At 41.9% G+C, this 17229-nt stretch overlaps 1 protein-coding gene across 6 annotated transcripts in view; it reads right to left on the bottom strand.

Annotated features, from left to right (window-relative positions):
• The window catches only part of TANC2 (tetratricopeptide repeat, ankyrin repeat and coiled-coil containing 2), a 269159-nt gene that overhangs the window by 108796 nt on the left and 143134 nt on the right, over positions 1-17229 (bottom strand). The window contains exon 1 of one of the 6 annotated variants that reach the window (XM_072111168.1): positions 10073-10193. The exons of the other annotated variants lie outside the window; for them this stretch is intronic. The gene's annotated coding sequence lies outside the window, so the exon portion shown is untranslated. Of the gene's footprint in view, positions 1-10072; positions 10194-17229 lie in introns of those variants that run through there. 6 annotated transcript variants of the gene reach the window in all.

Genomic DNA, 17229 nt, shown 5'->3' with positions numbered 1-17229 from the left:
TTAATATTTTAAAGTTTAAGGATGACAGATTTTGATCATTTGTCATTTATTCAGGAAAAACATACCATATTTTTCGGCCTATAAGGCGCACCAAAAATCCTTTAATTTTCTCAGAAATCATAGGTGCGCCTTATAGGCCAGTGCGCCTTATATATGAACTTATACAGAAATGTACTACAGACAAGATGTACTGTACATTTACCAGTGTTTAATAGCTCCATCCCCAGAAATTTCCTGCACCTTCCCACACAGTATACAGGGTCCCTAGCTCCTGAAGTGCCCTGCACCACAACTAACATTGTGCCCATCCTGCCCTCCCCTAGCAGGGAGAGACCGGAGCTGCCATAGTGCCGACCACGAGGCAATCATCATCATCAGTAAACAATTCCCCATACCTGACAGCCCTGTAACAGGGGAAAGAGAAGGAGCCACAGGGAACCCCACAGGAATAACACCCTGACTGAGGCGGGAAGGAGAAGGGGCAGAGGGAGACCGCTTAACCCCTGCTGCACCACCCTGCATCAACCCCCAGCAGCCCATACCTCTGAGATCGGAGCTCTCTGACACGCTGAAGACAAGTTTCCCGGGAAGTGTAGCTGGCTAGAACTTTGCACAGGTCTGCCACCTGCTGGTCATTTTTAGGTACTGCATTTGATCCTGCGCCTTATACTCCAGTGCGCCTTATATATGAACCTAGATGTCTTAGCAGGCATTTATTAGAGGTGTGCCTTATAGTCCGGTACGCCTTATAGGCCGAAAAATATGGTAACTTATTTTTTAAAGGGAACCTGTCTTCAGGAGCCTTATTCTGGCCCCTCATGCCCCCTTGAAGAAAAGTTTACACATTGCCAAAGAGTTTTTATAGCTAAAACAGTTTTTTTTGCATAACAAAAGATAAATAAGATCAAAGTTTACCTTTTTGTATTCAGAACTGTGTCCCCAGTCGCTTGGGAGTGGCCAGTGAGGAGCGGGGCAGACATGTATGACGTCCTGTGGGGAGGGAATCAATTGGGGGGGGGGGGGGGATTGTGGGAGGTTTTTTTTAAAATTTGAAATCGATGCATGATGGAGCAGTTTCCCGAGGGGGGGAGGGGCACTCCTCACTGGCCACTCCCAGGGGAATAGGGACACAACTCTGCATACAGAAATGTAAAATTTTGATCTTTTTTTTTTTTTTTTTTTTAAAGCCAGTCTTACTGTAAAAACACTGGCAATGTGTACACTATTCTCTATGGTGACATGGAGGAGAATATAGGGGCTCCTGATGACAGGTTCCCTTTAAAGTTAGACTGTTTTAATCATTAGCAGGTGATCTTTGTAGTTGCCTTTACCAATATAAGAGAACTAGGTCTACATGGTGTTATGGCCACTTAATATAGAGAGCAGCTTTTCCTGTGCAGTTGCTTTCTTTACATCTCTCTGCCTGACATTGTGTAGACAGTCATCCTGCTCAGTGTAAGGTCAAGGCTTCCAACATAAGTCTTCCTGACCCTGATCATTTCAGCATCTGACACAAGCACCCAATAATAATTACATTTATGCAAAGAAAAGATTTCTTCCCATCAGTTACACACATTAAATGATCTTCCTCTTATTCTCCAAAATATCTTTCTCCTTATTAATAAAGGCCTGATGTGATTTCCAGCAGAGCATGCTCAAGATTCGGAGAAGTAGCAACTAATTGGTGAGCAGATAGCTGTGTACATGAACCCTAAGCAAGTACATTGCAGAGGATAGATGGGAAATACTTGAGGGTAGCAGAAGGGTAATACATGCAACCAAAACACTCGCCAACTCTTTCACATACATCTGATAAAACCCACATTGTCTGAGGGAATGTATACCACAGCTCAAAAACCCTTCATTTTCTAAAATACTATAACTGTACGGCTGAAGGTGGATGGTACAGACAGGTAAACAAGAAAAGTTGAGCATGAACCCTATGAAGTAGCTGAAATGTTGGAAATGATCCAATAGTGTCTCCATTCCACTGGTTCCAACACCATTTCTAACACCAGACCCAAAAAACAGACACCAGATCCGAAATGTGTGCATTAAGCCCAGTTCTCCCCTCTATGAAAACAGATCAGCTACATAAATATACAGGCTAGAATACATGTTATGGCAATGAGAGTGGTAGGCATAAGGAGCAACAAATAAGCACCGGCTTTTATCCCAAAAAAACCTACTAGCCCCCTCAGATAGGGTATGAATTCCCTCCTTTAAGTGACATCTTGCAAGTTTATCTATGTAAAAAAAATTACCTTGAAAGCCTCATTTAAATGAGCAGAGATGAGTCATCTTTTGCCAAGATGAATCACTTTTAAGAGGCTGGGTGGGAGAGTCAGTTTAGACACAACTATCTAAAACCATGCTTTTGGTATGATACCAAAGGTGAGACTAAATTTTTCATTAGTTCTGTGGACTACACAACAGCAGATACAGACAAAAAAGGTGGGAGGTAAATTTTTATTTGACGCTCCCACTTCCAACTATGTGTTTAACTGCCTGTATCTGACACTATCTTAAAGATAACATTGTTATCTTTAAAGGAAACCATTTGATTTGATGCATTATGAAGCAAACATACTTTGTGAATGCTGTAGCTACACTGATGCAGAACCATATCTGCGTTAATCCCTGAGCTGAGTGGTTTTGCTGGTAAAACAATTACAACATTATGATAATGAAGCTCTGTGGCTGGTTCAGCCTTCTCCTGGCACATTTTTTATTCACTGAACCAAAGGATGATGTAATCACTGGGTTGTGCCTGAAGGCAGAGTAATCAATTGCTGCACCACCCCTCAGCTACTGTGTATGAGTGATCCAGCTCAGGTTGATTAGTCATGTCCACTAAGCTCCATGTCTAATGAAAAGCTCTGTGAATAATGTGTTTATGTAGGCAGCCAGCCTAACCCAGCTTTCCCAAGGTCCTGAATGTTATAATTGTTTTTTCAGCAAAACCACTCAGGGATTAACCAAGATATGATCCTGCATCAGTGTAGCTACAGCATTCTCAAGGCATGTTTGCTTCATAATGCATCAAATCAAATGGTTGGTTTCCTTTAATACGATACCAAAAGGATGTTTTTAAATACTAGAGAATTAAATACTGTCTGAATTAAAACACCCCCTACATCCTTTAAAAGTGACTCTTTTTACGCACAAGATTACTCTTCTCAACTCATTTTCACATGTAGTGTAGATTTTGTTAACAAATGAAATTTCACATGTAAGAGACCATGTTAAAAACATTGTTTTATACCGTACCTGATGGTGTTGTTAGTAGTGGGGTAGAGGCTACAATGATAAGTGCTTTTTGATCCATACTTGTAGGTGGGGCTATTGTGTATTCCAAGACAATATCAACTACATTTGTGTTAAACAACTGGCATAGTGGATCTGCCCCTAAAATACAACAGAGGAGGAGCCCAAATGGGTTTTATCACAACTTAATTTAAAAGTAGATCAGCTTTCCCCGCTTACACTGGAATCACTGTGGGAAGTCTGTACCATGGACATAAAACAGACAATAAAAAGACCAGGCAACAATATTGAGCGTAAGAGAGATAAAATCATCCCCAAGCACATTACAGCCATTAATCCTGAGCAGACTTCAGCCATTTAGGTAACTCATGACATAGATAGATAATAACAGATAGCGACCCTCACCTTCCAGTAAGCTCCCTCAAGATCTTCTTATTTTAACCTCTGTATTTCCAGAGGGTTTTTTTTTTCACGTAGTATTGTTTGTTCAATTTTGCTTTAATACAGTACTTCTATATTCCGCAGCAAGTCATTTTTTTTTACGGTTTTTGCAATGCGAGTATATCTGTATGTGTCTTATACCATATGCTGAATTATTCAGAGAAAACAAGGGCAATTGTATCAAAAGTGTCTAACAGTCTTGGTTTAAGGATGAGGGCAAGCACCAATCACAGTGAAGATGACTGGACTCCATATAATCATACCGATATATGATGTGGGGAGTCCCTTCTTCACCACTGTAATTGGTTTGGCACAGCTTTTTTTATCTGTATGATCCTCAGTGTCCATGAAATCCAGATAGAGTACAGTTCAGCGAGTCTTACCCCTGAAAAGTGCATCTTTATGCCAGGATCACTCTGCTATGCTGAGTGTATACATAGATATCTTCTGGCAGGCGCAGGCATATATTTTGCCTCCATCTGCACAGAGGACAGATCAAACTTTATGGCATGTGTATGCGTGGGTTTACTCCGGGTCCTCCAGTTTCCTCCCACACTCCTCAACATACTGGTAGGTTGATTAGACTGTGACACCCATGGGGACAGGGATCAATTTGGCAAGCTCTGTGCAACGCTGCGTAATCTGTGGGCGCTATATAAATAAAGAATTATTATTAAACAAGCTCTAAATCCACAGTCCATTCTTGCAGTTTCTGCTCATAAAACCCATATGGAAGGGACCAATGTTTAATATTCTAATATTGTATATGTTTCTAGATGCTATATGGGACATTAACAATTAATAGGCACACAGGGAACGACTCGAAGAGTAATACTTTATCAATACCTGCCTTTTTTTTTTTTTTAATGATCTTCATTTTTAGTCTCCAGCAGTAACTGTGTTATCTGCCAGTGTAAAGTGTATTGGACCGCGACTGCTAGTGTGTTGGACAGTCATTTTTTTCATGAAATATCACTTAACAGGTGGGACACGTTCTAGAAACTGTTTAAAGACCGCCTGACAAAGGTGAGGTTTTTTTTTTTTATACCAAAACGTCAATTTGGACACCAGAGATGGATTGTATTCCGTCAATAGGTTGTTCAATTCTGGATGAAAATATGCGCAGACCAGCCAGCTAGGACCACTTGTTACCCGTGCATGAAGAAATAACTTATTTTTAATCATTAGGACACAGATTCTGCATAATTACAGCCGCAGGGCCGTCGGGAGGATCGATAGCGCTGCGGGCAATAAAACAGCGAGGCGTCTTTGATTTCCAACTTCTGTTCAATCTCGTTACAACAAAGACTTTCACTTAATTAAGGGCCAGAAAACATCAATTTGTTTTAAACAAAGACTGATTTGTTTTAGTCGTGATCTTCACCGCAGAGAAAATGAACACTGGATCCATTAATAAGAATTTCCCACTAACAACTGGATCACGGTTTTCAAAACGGAAGGTAATCTATCACAGAGAAGGGAAATGACATTGTACCTGACCCTCCGATATACAAGTTGCCCCATCAACACGATTCCTCATGTTGTATGGGAAGATGGGTGACAACCAATAGGTCTGGAAAGGTTATGTATCTATCACTCCAATATTTCTGAATAACTAGCAACATGGGTTCAGACTTCTCCTGAGCTTCATACAACATGCTCTTGAAGGACTCTGCAGTTTCAATACAGACACCTCCATCACTATGTTTTCTAAGGTGAAGATAACTGCAGCACAGACACCCAACCTCCCTGTGATTCACACCACTGTGTCACAAGAAACTCAATCCAAGTGTTTTCACACATTCTCCCCCGCCTCAGAGATGTCTAATGAAGTGAGGCCTGGCTCTAACTTTACTGCAACTACCAACCAAAGTCTGAAACCTTACCACTCCATCAGGCGCAAAACCAATTCTATATTAACAATCCCAATATATTCCAGGCTTGTTTCACATAATGTATGGAACATGTGGAAGTGGTGTAACAAAGACGTATATACACAAATATATGGCAAGAGAACCAATGCGGGGGTATGTGCTCTTCATTGAGCTACAAATATATTTAGAGTGAATTTATAGGGATGAAGATATGCCTGAGAAAAGACTCTTCTAGAGGTTTGGAGAAGAGTGTCCCTTATCTTTCACTCTATAGAACCATTCTTTTGGCATAATATTAATGATGGGAATCTCGCCCTTTAAGTGGAATCAGGATTGTGGTTCTGTGAGCTATAGAACTACAGTTACAGCCAGTGAAAGAATTGGATCTTTATCTGCCGCTCTCATTCCCAACTATGTATTTACCTGCCTGCTTACTTACACCCTGCCCTGCCCCTCAGGAAACAGCTCTTCATCCCTAGCATAAAACATCAATATATGATTGGTGGGGGCCGATACCAAGCACCCCATCCAATCAACTAGAAGAGGCTGCAGCACTGTCATGAATATGAGAACATACTGGGGCTTATTTACTAAGGGTTGAGATACTCACTTTCATTAGACTTTGAACTTTTTTCGGGGATTACACGGCTTTGACAGGTATTTAACAGCTGTCTGCGCTGGCATTGTGTCGTACAAGATCGGATTTTGGCGCAGCTGCGCTGGCTTTTATGCCACACAAATTGGGGGGCTGCCGTCTGACGATCCGACTGATTCGGACTGAGGGCAGGATTTCACTATCAAATTGTGTCGCCACACAACTCTGTCAGACCTGAGCGGGGAAGCGACACATGACGGATATTGGGTGCACAATCTTAGTGAATTGCGGCACAGTGCATTCTCATTTGACAATTTCGGTGAATTTCGTGGACCAGGTAAGTAAATGTGTCCCACTATGTGACAAACTGATGTTACATCAGAGGCCAAACAATAAGGGGTGCTGAATGTCATACCCATATCAATCTGATGAATATTTCAGCCCATAAAAAACCCTATGGGGCCCTGTTAAAGCGTCAATAATTGAGAACTAGCATTCTGAGCAATATCTATTCCTGACAGCTACGTAAATGTACACAAAAAAAAACAAACAATTTAATCACCCAACAAATGACCTATTGGTTCTGTTATGACACATAAGATGCTAGATTATTAGCAGCGCATAGTACTATGTAAACAGGGATTTGCTGCCAGCAAATGTAAATGGCAGGGGATAAAGAAATGATTTTGACAGCAATGATCAGAAAGGAGCTGGAAGGAGAACTCCTTGTCTGTTTTCAATCAAAGGTCCTCATAGACTCTAAGCTGTTGTGTCACCCCCTTCATCCTCATAGACTATAAGCTCTTGTGTCACCCCCTTCATCCTCATAGACTATAAGCTCTTGTGTCACCCCCTTCATCCTCATAGACTGTAAGCTCTTGTGTCACCTCCTCATCCTCATAGATTGTAAGCTCTTGTGTCACCCCCTTCATCCTCATAGACTGTAAGCTCTTGTGTCACCCCCTTCATCCTCATAGACTGTAAGCTCTTGTGAGCAGGACCCTCACTTATATTGTTCCATACGACTGTTTGTACTTTGTAATATCTTATTTTATTTGTATATGTTCCCCAGAATCTGTAAAGCGCTGCGGAAACTGATGCTATATAAAGATTATTATTATTATTAAAGGTCGAACCCCTGTAAGATGGAAAAGTAAACGTAGTGACCACTAAACCACTTTACGGCTTTATTTCTGCAGAAGCTAAATGCTCAAAGGAAGGACGGGCCAATGCCAGCAATATCAAGATGCAAAACAAGAACTACTAAATCTAAGAAGTGCAGCAAGACAAGATGCTGCTGAGAGAGAAAAGTGCAGCACAAAAAGAGGAAGATTACTTGCAGATGATAAGCGGAAGGATCGCCATTCACTTATCTCCCAGGCACTGCGGGAGATTATGGCAGCAATGAAACTCGTCTAACATTAATAGTGTTTCAGATGATTAGTATTTCTTGCTGTAAGGCCTGAAATAACCCAATATTTCCCAAGAAGATGAAAAAAATGATAATATACCGCCAACTGTAATCGTTGGCTGAATCTAATGAACTTACAGCAGAGGCAGGGAAAATATATTGCTTTGGGTCTCAAGATGAAAATGTTAAACTGATGATGACCTGAATCTGGTTTAATGACAATTTTGAGAACTGGTACATTACAATGCAATGTACTCCCATAGATGCTACACTGATACAGTCATATTATCAATTCTCAATATATAATATCACACAGTATAAACGACACGAGAAACAAAAGTTTGAGGCCCTGGTTAAGCAATAAAATAGAGATGGCCAAAAGGACATATACATATACTGACAACATTTGGTGCCTTTTATGTGACCAGAAAGAGAGTAACATTGAACACAAGGAGATTCTGGAATTCTGTAATGATTGAGTGATTTGTGGACCCTAAAGTTAAATAAAATAAATAAATGATCGGATCCATGCCACCTCCTACACCGGTGTAGACATTTACTAGAAATTAGAAATGAGGAGTCCAGTAAATGCTGAATACTTTGTTTGTACAACACAAGCAATTTTGTAGATTCACCAAGATTATTGGAAACATCAGGTCCTATTTTTTGTTTCTCATGAGCTGTAAAACAAAAATAAATAATTGGTGTCTAGAAGCAAAATGTCCCTGCATTAGCTTTGATGCATTTTCTTATTGTAAACTAGAAGAAAAACGTGGTACTCAGGATTTCTTGATCCCGTTTTTTAACCTTCGGCATAAAGAAAAACTTACACCCTTGACAAATCGCCATATTAACGTGAGGCTACCAAATACATTTTATAGAGTAATTTCTGGAAACAGAATGATAAAGCTAAACGTCACAGCAGCAATTCACATAAATGTGGCCCTTGCATCCTTCAATGGCGTTGTTCTGTCTTGTGATCATTCCTGTGAACTAGATACAAATTGATCTCCTGAAACGCTGCTAAGGCTTAAAGCGGAATAATGTGACAACGGCAGAGCACACAGTCGATCAGTAAATTACAGAGCAGCTAATGTCTTTGTTACCAGATAAACTCAATATAATGTGTGTTATAAGGTCAAATGAGTCTGGTGCCCAGTCCCATACTGTGTAGTGGAGGTATATTTCTATATATACAGTCATAATACACTCCCCACTGCACCACTAGCAAGCACATGGACCACCACAATGCAATGCCCCTTCCTCCCTCCACTATGATGTAGTGCTGCAGTTGAGCAGTGCCCAGGTCAGGATTAGGGGATATATCACACTGTCATGGGCTTTCCATGTTCATTTTGCTGCCCTTTGTCTCCTTTTTATCAGCCACGTGTCCATAATAAGATTACAGCTCTTACTAGACCTGGATCTAAAACACAAGAGTTCACCTTTAAAATCGCCACACGTGCGTTCTGCCATTGTTCCAGATCACGAATGAAACTAGCAGAAAAATGTCCTTTTGGGATCTGTCAGACATGACTTGGCTTTTCAGCTTCATGCCTGCGGGTATTCCAGACCTGTAATTCAGACTAGCCCACCCTATTGCTCATACCTGACCTGCCAACCTCTGGTGTAGGGACTCATTTACAATAGGATGTACAACCAATTCAGCAAAGCCCCAGCTGTTCACATAAAATTCCACACGTATACAACAAATGTCTGTCTTGTAAGATCCGCTGAGAAAATGCAGCACGTGCAGCCCTCAGGTTACCTGCACAATACCGTATAATTAGGGAATTACTTAATAGCGGTATAGCTCGCCGGATCAGCACTACCTGGAAACTTTACTTGCCAGCTGTAAACTACCAGCCATTACACATAAGGATGATAATACCTTCATTTTTAAGTCCATTCTAATTGACAGTTCACCATATTTAATACAGTCCCTGGAAATGACATTTCTGCTGTCAATTTCTGACACTTTGTTAGCTGGTTCCTTGTGATCTCCATCACAAGGATATAACCGTATTCTATGTTCCAATGTATCTGGTTTTCAATTAATGTAAGGTATTATACTAAACTACAAGCAGTTATCCAATTACAGCCCTGCAAGCTTCAAAGGGAGGAAAACCTGCAGCTTAGGAACTTGTAGAAGAGGCAACGCAATCCCATAATGCCATTGTATCATTCAGGCCAGAAGAATATCAAAAGAATGCAAAACTTGGTGTCGTGGGATAAGCATTTATAAATCGCATGAAACCTGACATCTTATCCTGATGGACTCTTCAACCAATAGGAAAATATTCCAGCTATGCTGCAGAATCTTATAGACGGAATCACTACATGCTTCACTCTCACTATAAAGTCCTTCAATATAAGGACCAATACCAGGAAGCTTTACTCCATGTAGAATGAATCTATCAATGCAGAAACCGACAATCAGCGGCCCCTCTAGCACCACAAGTACCAGTCCCGCCAGTGACCTACCTTATAAGGCCTGCGAGAACAGGAGTTCTGTAAGAAGCAAAAGAAATCTGCAAATTGTGTGCAAGTAAATCCAACAAGTATGGGAGACATTGAAGTCATGCAAAGCTTTGTATCCTTTCTCTGGCTAAGCATGCTGGTTTACAGGCAGGGCAGGGAAATGCAGGAATCTCTTCCTTGTCTCCCCCTCCTCCTCCTCTACCTCCCCCCTTCCCCCTCCAGCATCCTCCTCCCCTACATCTTTTGTTCACTGTCTCCTCTGTGTACACACACACAATGTGCCTGACCCTATGCCTACTGTACCTGCTGGAAGACCCCCAAGTGATCTCTGACCCCTTGGAATAGACGGCACACATAGTGCATGAACATAGGAACCCATACACCTCAGCTGGAATCCTAGGTCATGTACTCATCCAGCTAGTCGGCTCTTCGCTACCTTTTATTTCAGTGTTTGTTACACTGTTTGAATACTTATGTTACATTGCTGTCCACAGCCCTGCAGATCAATCTAAAACTGTGATAAAGTGGGCCAGTTACCGAAAAAATGAGAAATCGTTTGTAAACCCACAAGTATAAAATCACAGAAAACAAATCCTTTTAGTTTTGTGGGTTTTCTTAACCGAAAGGGTGGAAACCCATCTCCACGCAGAGGATTGCAGACATCGAAATGTCACGTGTTACAAGTTAGCAAAAAATGTAAACTTGGTGGAGTAAACAATGGAAACATTTACAACATGCTTGTACTATCTGCTTTAGTTATAGTAAATAAACTGTTAGCGATAAACTAAACAGTTCAAGCGAGACCTTATCATTACAATAATAACAGTGATAATGTTACTACATCACCTACGTCTACCCATGGTGTACTGTATGCTTTAACTGCTTAAAAGATAGCCCGGAGACCCTGGACACCCTATGATCCCTATTTGTGAATTTCAGTAGGGCCTTTGCACTTCAGCTATAAATAGGTATTAGACCACCTTTTTCCATTTGGTTAAGTTCTAGGAGGTAGGACCTTCGCTTAACTAATTTGTGGCTATACCACCTATACATAGGGTGCAAAGGAATTGAATCCCATGATAATAAACTTTTTCTGATTGATGCTACAAGGAACATGCTTTTCTTGTAGCACCAGGATGTTAGGACGCCATAACATTAAATGTCAATGTATATCGCACAATTTCAGTGGAACAGGCAGGGCATCTATTATATATGGTGCCTCATGACAGCTGATATTGGACTATAGAAGCGTCAGGCATTTTGATTTCAACATATGGGCACATGCAATCCAATGCCATTGTCACCAGAATGAAGGATTGTAAACACTTACATGCTGTCGTGTGCCCACTCTGGCAGGAGGGAGGAGCTATACAGGAGCACAAATGAGCAGGCTGAAAGCTGAGGAGTGAGCAGCACAGACAAGTCACATGTTTTTTTGAAATACAGCCAAAGCCCAACCCCTGGGACTACACGGAGGGATCTGTCAGGGTGCAGGGTAAGCTATAACACACAATTATATTGTAAAGCAAATGCTTAGAGAAAGCAGAAATATATATGTGCAGTGCAGCTGTAATGGGCTTTTGCAACCTGTCTTTAGTGAAAATGAGGTCCCCGGTAACAGGTTTTCTTTAAATATTATGAAAATTAAGCAGAGGGGCACTGAGCTCCATAGCTGTTAATTGTGTCCAGAAGCCCTCAGGCTCATTTGTATAATACTTGAAACCTTTTTTTTTAGTTAAAACAAGTGCACAAGAAGCTAAAAAGAAAGCAAATGCTGCAAGAGGATGCACACACCTGCATGTAAGTGTGTTTGGTTTATAATGCTTGATCCAGGTGGTAGCTGTCAGGTAGGTCTTCTTTACTTTTCCACAATTGTCAAAGAAATTGCTGAGCACAGCGCTGACACTCCCATTAACTGTCTGAGTGTCTGAGATGGTCGAGTGCTGTGCTCTGAAATATTCGACACATGCTCAACCTGTTGCTCCGAACTTAAGTGAAAACTGGGCTTCTCTCCAGACTGTTTGGGGTCTGTTCTTAAGGGTCATAAGGGTCCCAACAGTCAGACCCTCACCAATCAGCTTGTTAATCCCTATTCACAAACTTGGCACTAGCCCTGTTAACCTGGTCATAAAAGTGAGGTCACACTGGAGATGACCAACAACCTAAATGTGTTTTAGGCAACTCCCAACTTTCCTCAAATGTGAATGGAGGAAGTATCAGGCTGTTGAACGTCGAGTACTAGATCTGGGGTTTGGCAGCTGCTACCTCCCTTCTGCCCCACTAATGTACATGCACACTCAGCTAAGACAAAGACATGTGTATATATGGGATCTGCAGACGTAACTTACCAGCGTTCAGCACTACAAATAGTCCTTTCTGGGAGATTTCTGAGGGGCCAAAGTGGCCTTTATTCCCCCTGGAGGAACAGACCACCCTAATCTCCGCTGTGTCCTTTAGCTGCCCCACCAGTCTGGCCTTTCAGTCAAACCTAAGGTACAATTAGTAACTTCTTATCATTTATGTTAATTGAATGGTACATGAAGGAAAACCAGGAAAAGGCCCCTACTGTGCAGCAGGGTGTATCTCCTCATTGTGTAAGCCATCCATTGTTTACTTAACCTAATCAGCGGGTTTCAGCTCCAAGGAGATTACAAGAACTAGTTGGATTACACAGCGCACAACCTGCTTCCTATCAGGGCCCATACACAACGCTACCTGATACAATCTGAAATGATAACATTAACATGAGGAAAGATATCTATGGCTAAAGGAGTAAATGCTTACTCAGAACTTCTACACCAAGAGACATCTGACCATAGGCAAGGCATTGTGTCCCCATCTCAATCAGTTTTGTGATATTATTCTCTAAGGGGAGACAGAGGCAACCACTGCATAGGATTTACAATTTTTTTTTCCCTGTACAATCACAAATTGAGGAAGGTTTCAGGAATTTATATTAATGACATATTAAGATGAGTCTTTAGATGTCAGAGGTCATCTAGGTTTAAAGAGAACCCGTCATGCAAAATAACCCCCCTAAACTAAATATATTTTCATAAACTGCCATTAGAGAGCATTGCCTCTATCCCTTCATTGTCCCTCTACATGCCTGTAAACCTAAGCAATGAGGTCCTAAAGCTGTATGCAAATGACCTGTGAAATGTCCAATGAAGCATTAGCATATTCAAGCTGTCCACTCTATTCATGAGTGGGAGGCACAGCCACACCCCCAGTGCTTGACTGACAGCCTGTATAATGATGTGAGGCTGTATAATGATGTGCTTCCTGGTGCTGGTGGCCACGCCCCCTGCAGCCTGTGTGTGCATGTGTGTGTATAGGAGAGATACAGCAGCTCCAGGCAGCCATGTTATAGCAGAACATGTCAGATTCATGTGTAGCTGATGCCTGTGTCTCTCACCTGTATATTGGGAGGATGCAGCATGTCAGCAGATGACATACACACACTAGCCATGCTTTACTATACATTACACACAGACATGAGCAGGGGGAGGAGAGGGGAGGGGTGACAGGGGTGACATCACTGCCTCTGACCATGTGACCAGCCTCATTTACATGATTAAAAATAGATGATTTTACAATGATTAATGTATGAAATAACTAGATAAAGGCTGGGATGGGATCCTTGTGAGCTGCTCCAACAGGTAGAGGTGACAGGACAAGTGACACAGACCTGATGACAGGTGTCCTTTAAGAAGATGAAATAAAGTATTTAAGATTTTAAATCCAGTGGCAAAATCCATTTTTTCTTACAAATTTTATCTGCTGGCGTCCAAATGGCGTGTCCTGCCATGGCGTGTCCTTGGTGTAAATGGGGGTCCCAGCAGTTGAATTGAGAACAGGGGTCTTGTTCTCAATAGCTGAATGAAATGGAAGGTTGAGCTTGCGTCCTGCTGCTCCATTCATTACTATGGGAGCATCAGGAATTGCCAACCACAGTGCTCAGCTATCTTTGGCATCTATGGTCTAGGACAGGGGTCCCCAAACTTTTTACATAGGGGGCCGTTCACTGTCCCCCTCAGACCGTTGGAGGGCCGGACTAAAGTTTAAAAATAAATAGCGGTACATGTGACCGCATCCATAATACACTGCCCCCCCCCTCAATTAATTATTTAATATACCGGTACTGCACCCCCTTGTGAACTATTTTATATATTGGCCCAATTAATTAATTAATATACTGGGACCTCTCTCCATTAATTATTGAATATGCCTCCCCCCCATTAATTACTAAACTGCCCCTCATAATTTCCCATACCTGCAGCATTAATTATTTCCTATGCTGCCCCTCATAATTAATTCTTTCCTATGCTGCCCCTTATAATGAATTATTTACTAAGCTGCCCCATATAGTTAATTATTTCCTATTCTGCCCCTCATAATTATTTCCTAAGCTGCCCCTTATAATTAATTATTTCCTATTCTGCCCCTCATAACTAACTATTGGCCCCCAGTCGCCACAATCTTTTTACTGCCCTTTTTAATAAAAAAATAAAAACCCTGTACTCACCTAAGTCTTCTAACTTCTTGCCGCGTCCGGGCAGGAAGGGGTGCGCAGCCTAGGTCATGGAGCGATGTGCGTTGGGGTTGTATTCCGGCCACATCGCTCCAGTAATAGTGCTCGAGCGGCCGTTTCCGGCTGCACCGAGCACTACACAGTGACGGGCAGGAGCTTTCTGTCCGGACGGAGGCTCCTGCTCGACTGTTGCAGGCCGCGAGGGCCCGGCGCTGGCGCGCCAAGTGTGGGGGCCGGATTGAAACGGTCCGCGGGCCGCATGTGGCCTGCGGGCCGTAGTTTGGGGAACCCTGGTCTAGGAGAAAGGGAGGTGTCACTTGTACAGATATTAAAAGGATGTTTGTACACGCCAAGATAGTGGGAAAGAGTTTACATAACTAGGCTTCTAATTTTTTTTCTTGGTTTTGACTGTATCATGCCAAAAATATACCCAGAAAAATCCAAGCACAAATCAAGGTACTTAATACATTTGACAAAGACCTAAAATGTGATTGCCTTAGTCTTTGACCATACAAAGCTGTTAACAGTATTAGGTATTGGCCCTGGAGATCTGTGTAACCAGGCCTTTGTGTAACAGCAGGACTGTGAAAATGCATTTATATTCCAGGAGTGTAGATGGACTTAGAGCACTTCAGGAGTCTCCTCAAAGTGTTGTGTTTAACCTCTGCAATATCTTCTTCAGGATAGAGGGGAGGGGGTCATTCAGTAGTTTACGGAAGAGACCTCACACAGGAACACATCCTCATGCACAAGGTCTAGGTACAAATACAGTCCTGCTGCTAATAATGCACATAAATCTCTGAGCCTACTAGATGTACATGGTCAGCATTGCTGATAGACTTCTTTTAATGATTCCTGCATGTTATTAGGGGCAATGGCAGCTGCCATATAACCCTTGGTTTCACTAAGGTTTAGGCTACATTCACGCGATATCAGCGCTGCGGAGAGGAGAAGGGGATGAGTGCAGCTCACCGCTGCCCCTCTCCATAGGAATATACAGCCCACGTCGCTGTATTACGTAGAAAGATAGGACATGTCCTATCTTTCTACAGGCTACAGAGCAGTACAGTTCCGCGCGTGTGCTGCACCGTACTGCTCCTGTACAGGGCCGGGAGCCGTATATATATATGCCGTATATACGTCCCCCATACGTTTGTGTGAATGTAGCCTTAGGTTGTAAATATTAAATGACCAGAATTGTCCACAACAAATGTATATAGGATTATTAAAGGGGTTGGCCACTCTTTTACACAAGTTGACCATGTGCATTTACTGCCTTGTGGATAATCCCTTAATGTTTATCAAGTGTTGAGACAGCCTGTGTGTAGACTCTCCATGTTTTTTTGCTTACATGTCTGAGCTCTGCTAAATAGGAAGAGCTGTATCAAGAAATTATAACTTCTGCTCCTTCCCCTCTCCCACTTTTGGTCAGTGTGGACATACTGTAAGGAGGGAGATATAGTGGGTGACGCCATGGGGACCTCCTAGAGCAGAAAGACAAAAGTGAATGTACCTACAGACACATATCTAATGAAACAGGTTTATTGAAAAGTGGCCAACCCCTTTAATATAAATATCCATCTCACAAGCACTGTGCTTGTACAGGATCTAATTCCAATAATAACAGATTAGAACCGTGTTCATAATGCAATTTTTCTGTATAATTGAGGAGACTCCATTAATATTTCATCTAATTATAATGAATGTGTACATTAGAACTCATCACGCCCAGCATGTGTAACCCTCGGCAGGTATATTACATACAACAGGGAGCCGCCTGGTGAGGCAAAGTCTTAGGATTATACATCATCCCGTACAGCAGTGAGTATGGAGCAGGAATTGGGAGCTTGGAAAGACAGAGCTATTTCTTCCTATCTTCGGCCTGGGAACAGAGCATTTCCTTTTGAACTTGAATGTGTAAACAATGTTTTAATGCCCCTGAGAAATGAATGGAGTGTGCGGAAAGACAAACTATTTTTTTCCTCTTTTAACCACAACATTACCGCTTGCATTGTTTGCAGTAGAATGGAATGGGAATAATCATATCCCCGTGCCAGGACCAATAGATCTGAACTGATACGAACACCCAAATTTTTTCCCCTATTGAATTATAGAATCTGGGTGTCTGGAATCTGTGAAATATGCAAAATACTAGATTTTCTCATGGATCACAGAATTGCCTGGAATCCACATGCATATTTGGTAGCATATTACAATGTGGATTACACAGCAATTATGGATATTCATGAAAAATCTTGGATTAAATTCCACAGTATGCCCCAAAATCCTTGTAGATTTCTATAGTGCCGGGGGGGGGGGGGGGGTGCAGATCTTACTCCTCTTCCACAGATACACACAGGAAGGCCAAATGGCTTCTTGGGTGTTTTTAAGTTAAATCCTTTAAAGGAAATCTACCATCAAAAACAAGCATTGACATGACCAGGGTCACTTATTTAAAAGTTCCAGGCACCATGACTATGGTAGTCATCTTATATGTGTTACCCATGTGTTATCTTTTCTTCTTAAATTAACATTTAAAATTATGGCAATGAGCCAGAAGTGCTCCGGGGCCGTTAGCAGAGCCCCTCCATGCTGTAGCTTTACAGGCTGTTACAGTGTGCAAGGA

The sequence above is a fragment of the Engystomops pustulosus genome, chromosome 6 (genome assembly GCF_040894005.1).
Source record: "Engystomops pustulosus chromosome 6, aEngPut4.maternal, whole genome shotgun sequence".
NCBI classification, from domain to species: domain Eukaryota; kingdom Metazoa; phylum Chordata; class Amphibia; order Anura; family Leptodactylidae; genus Engystomops; species Engystomops pustulosus.
This window is presented reverse-complemented; position numbering and strand designations above follow the sequence as displayed.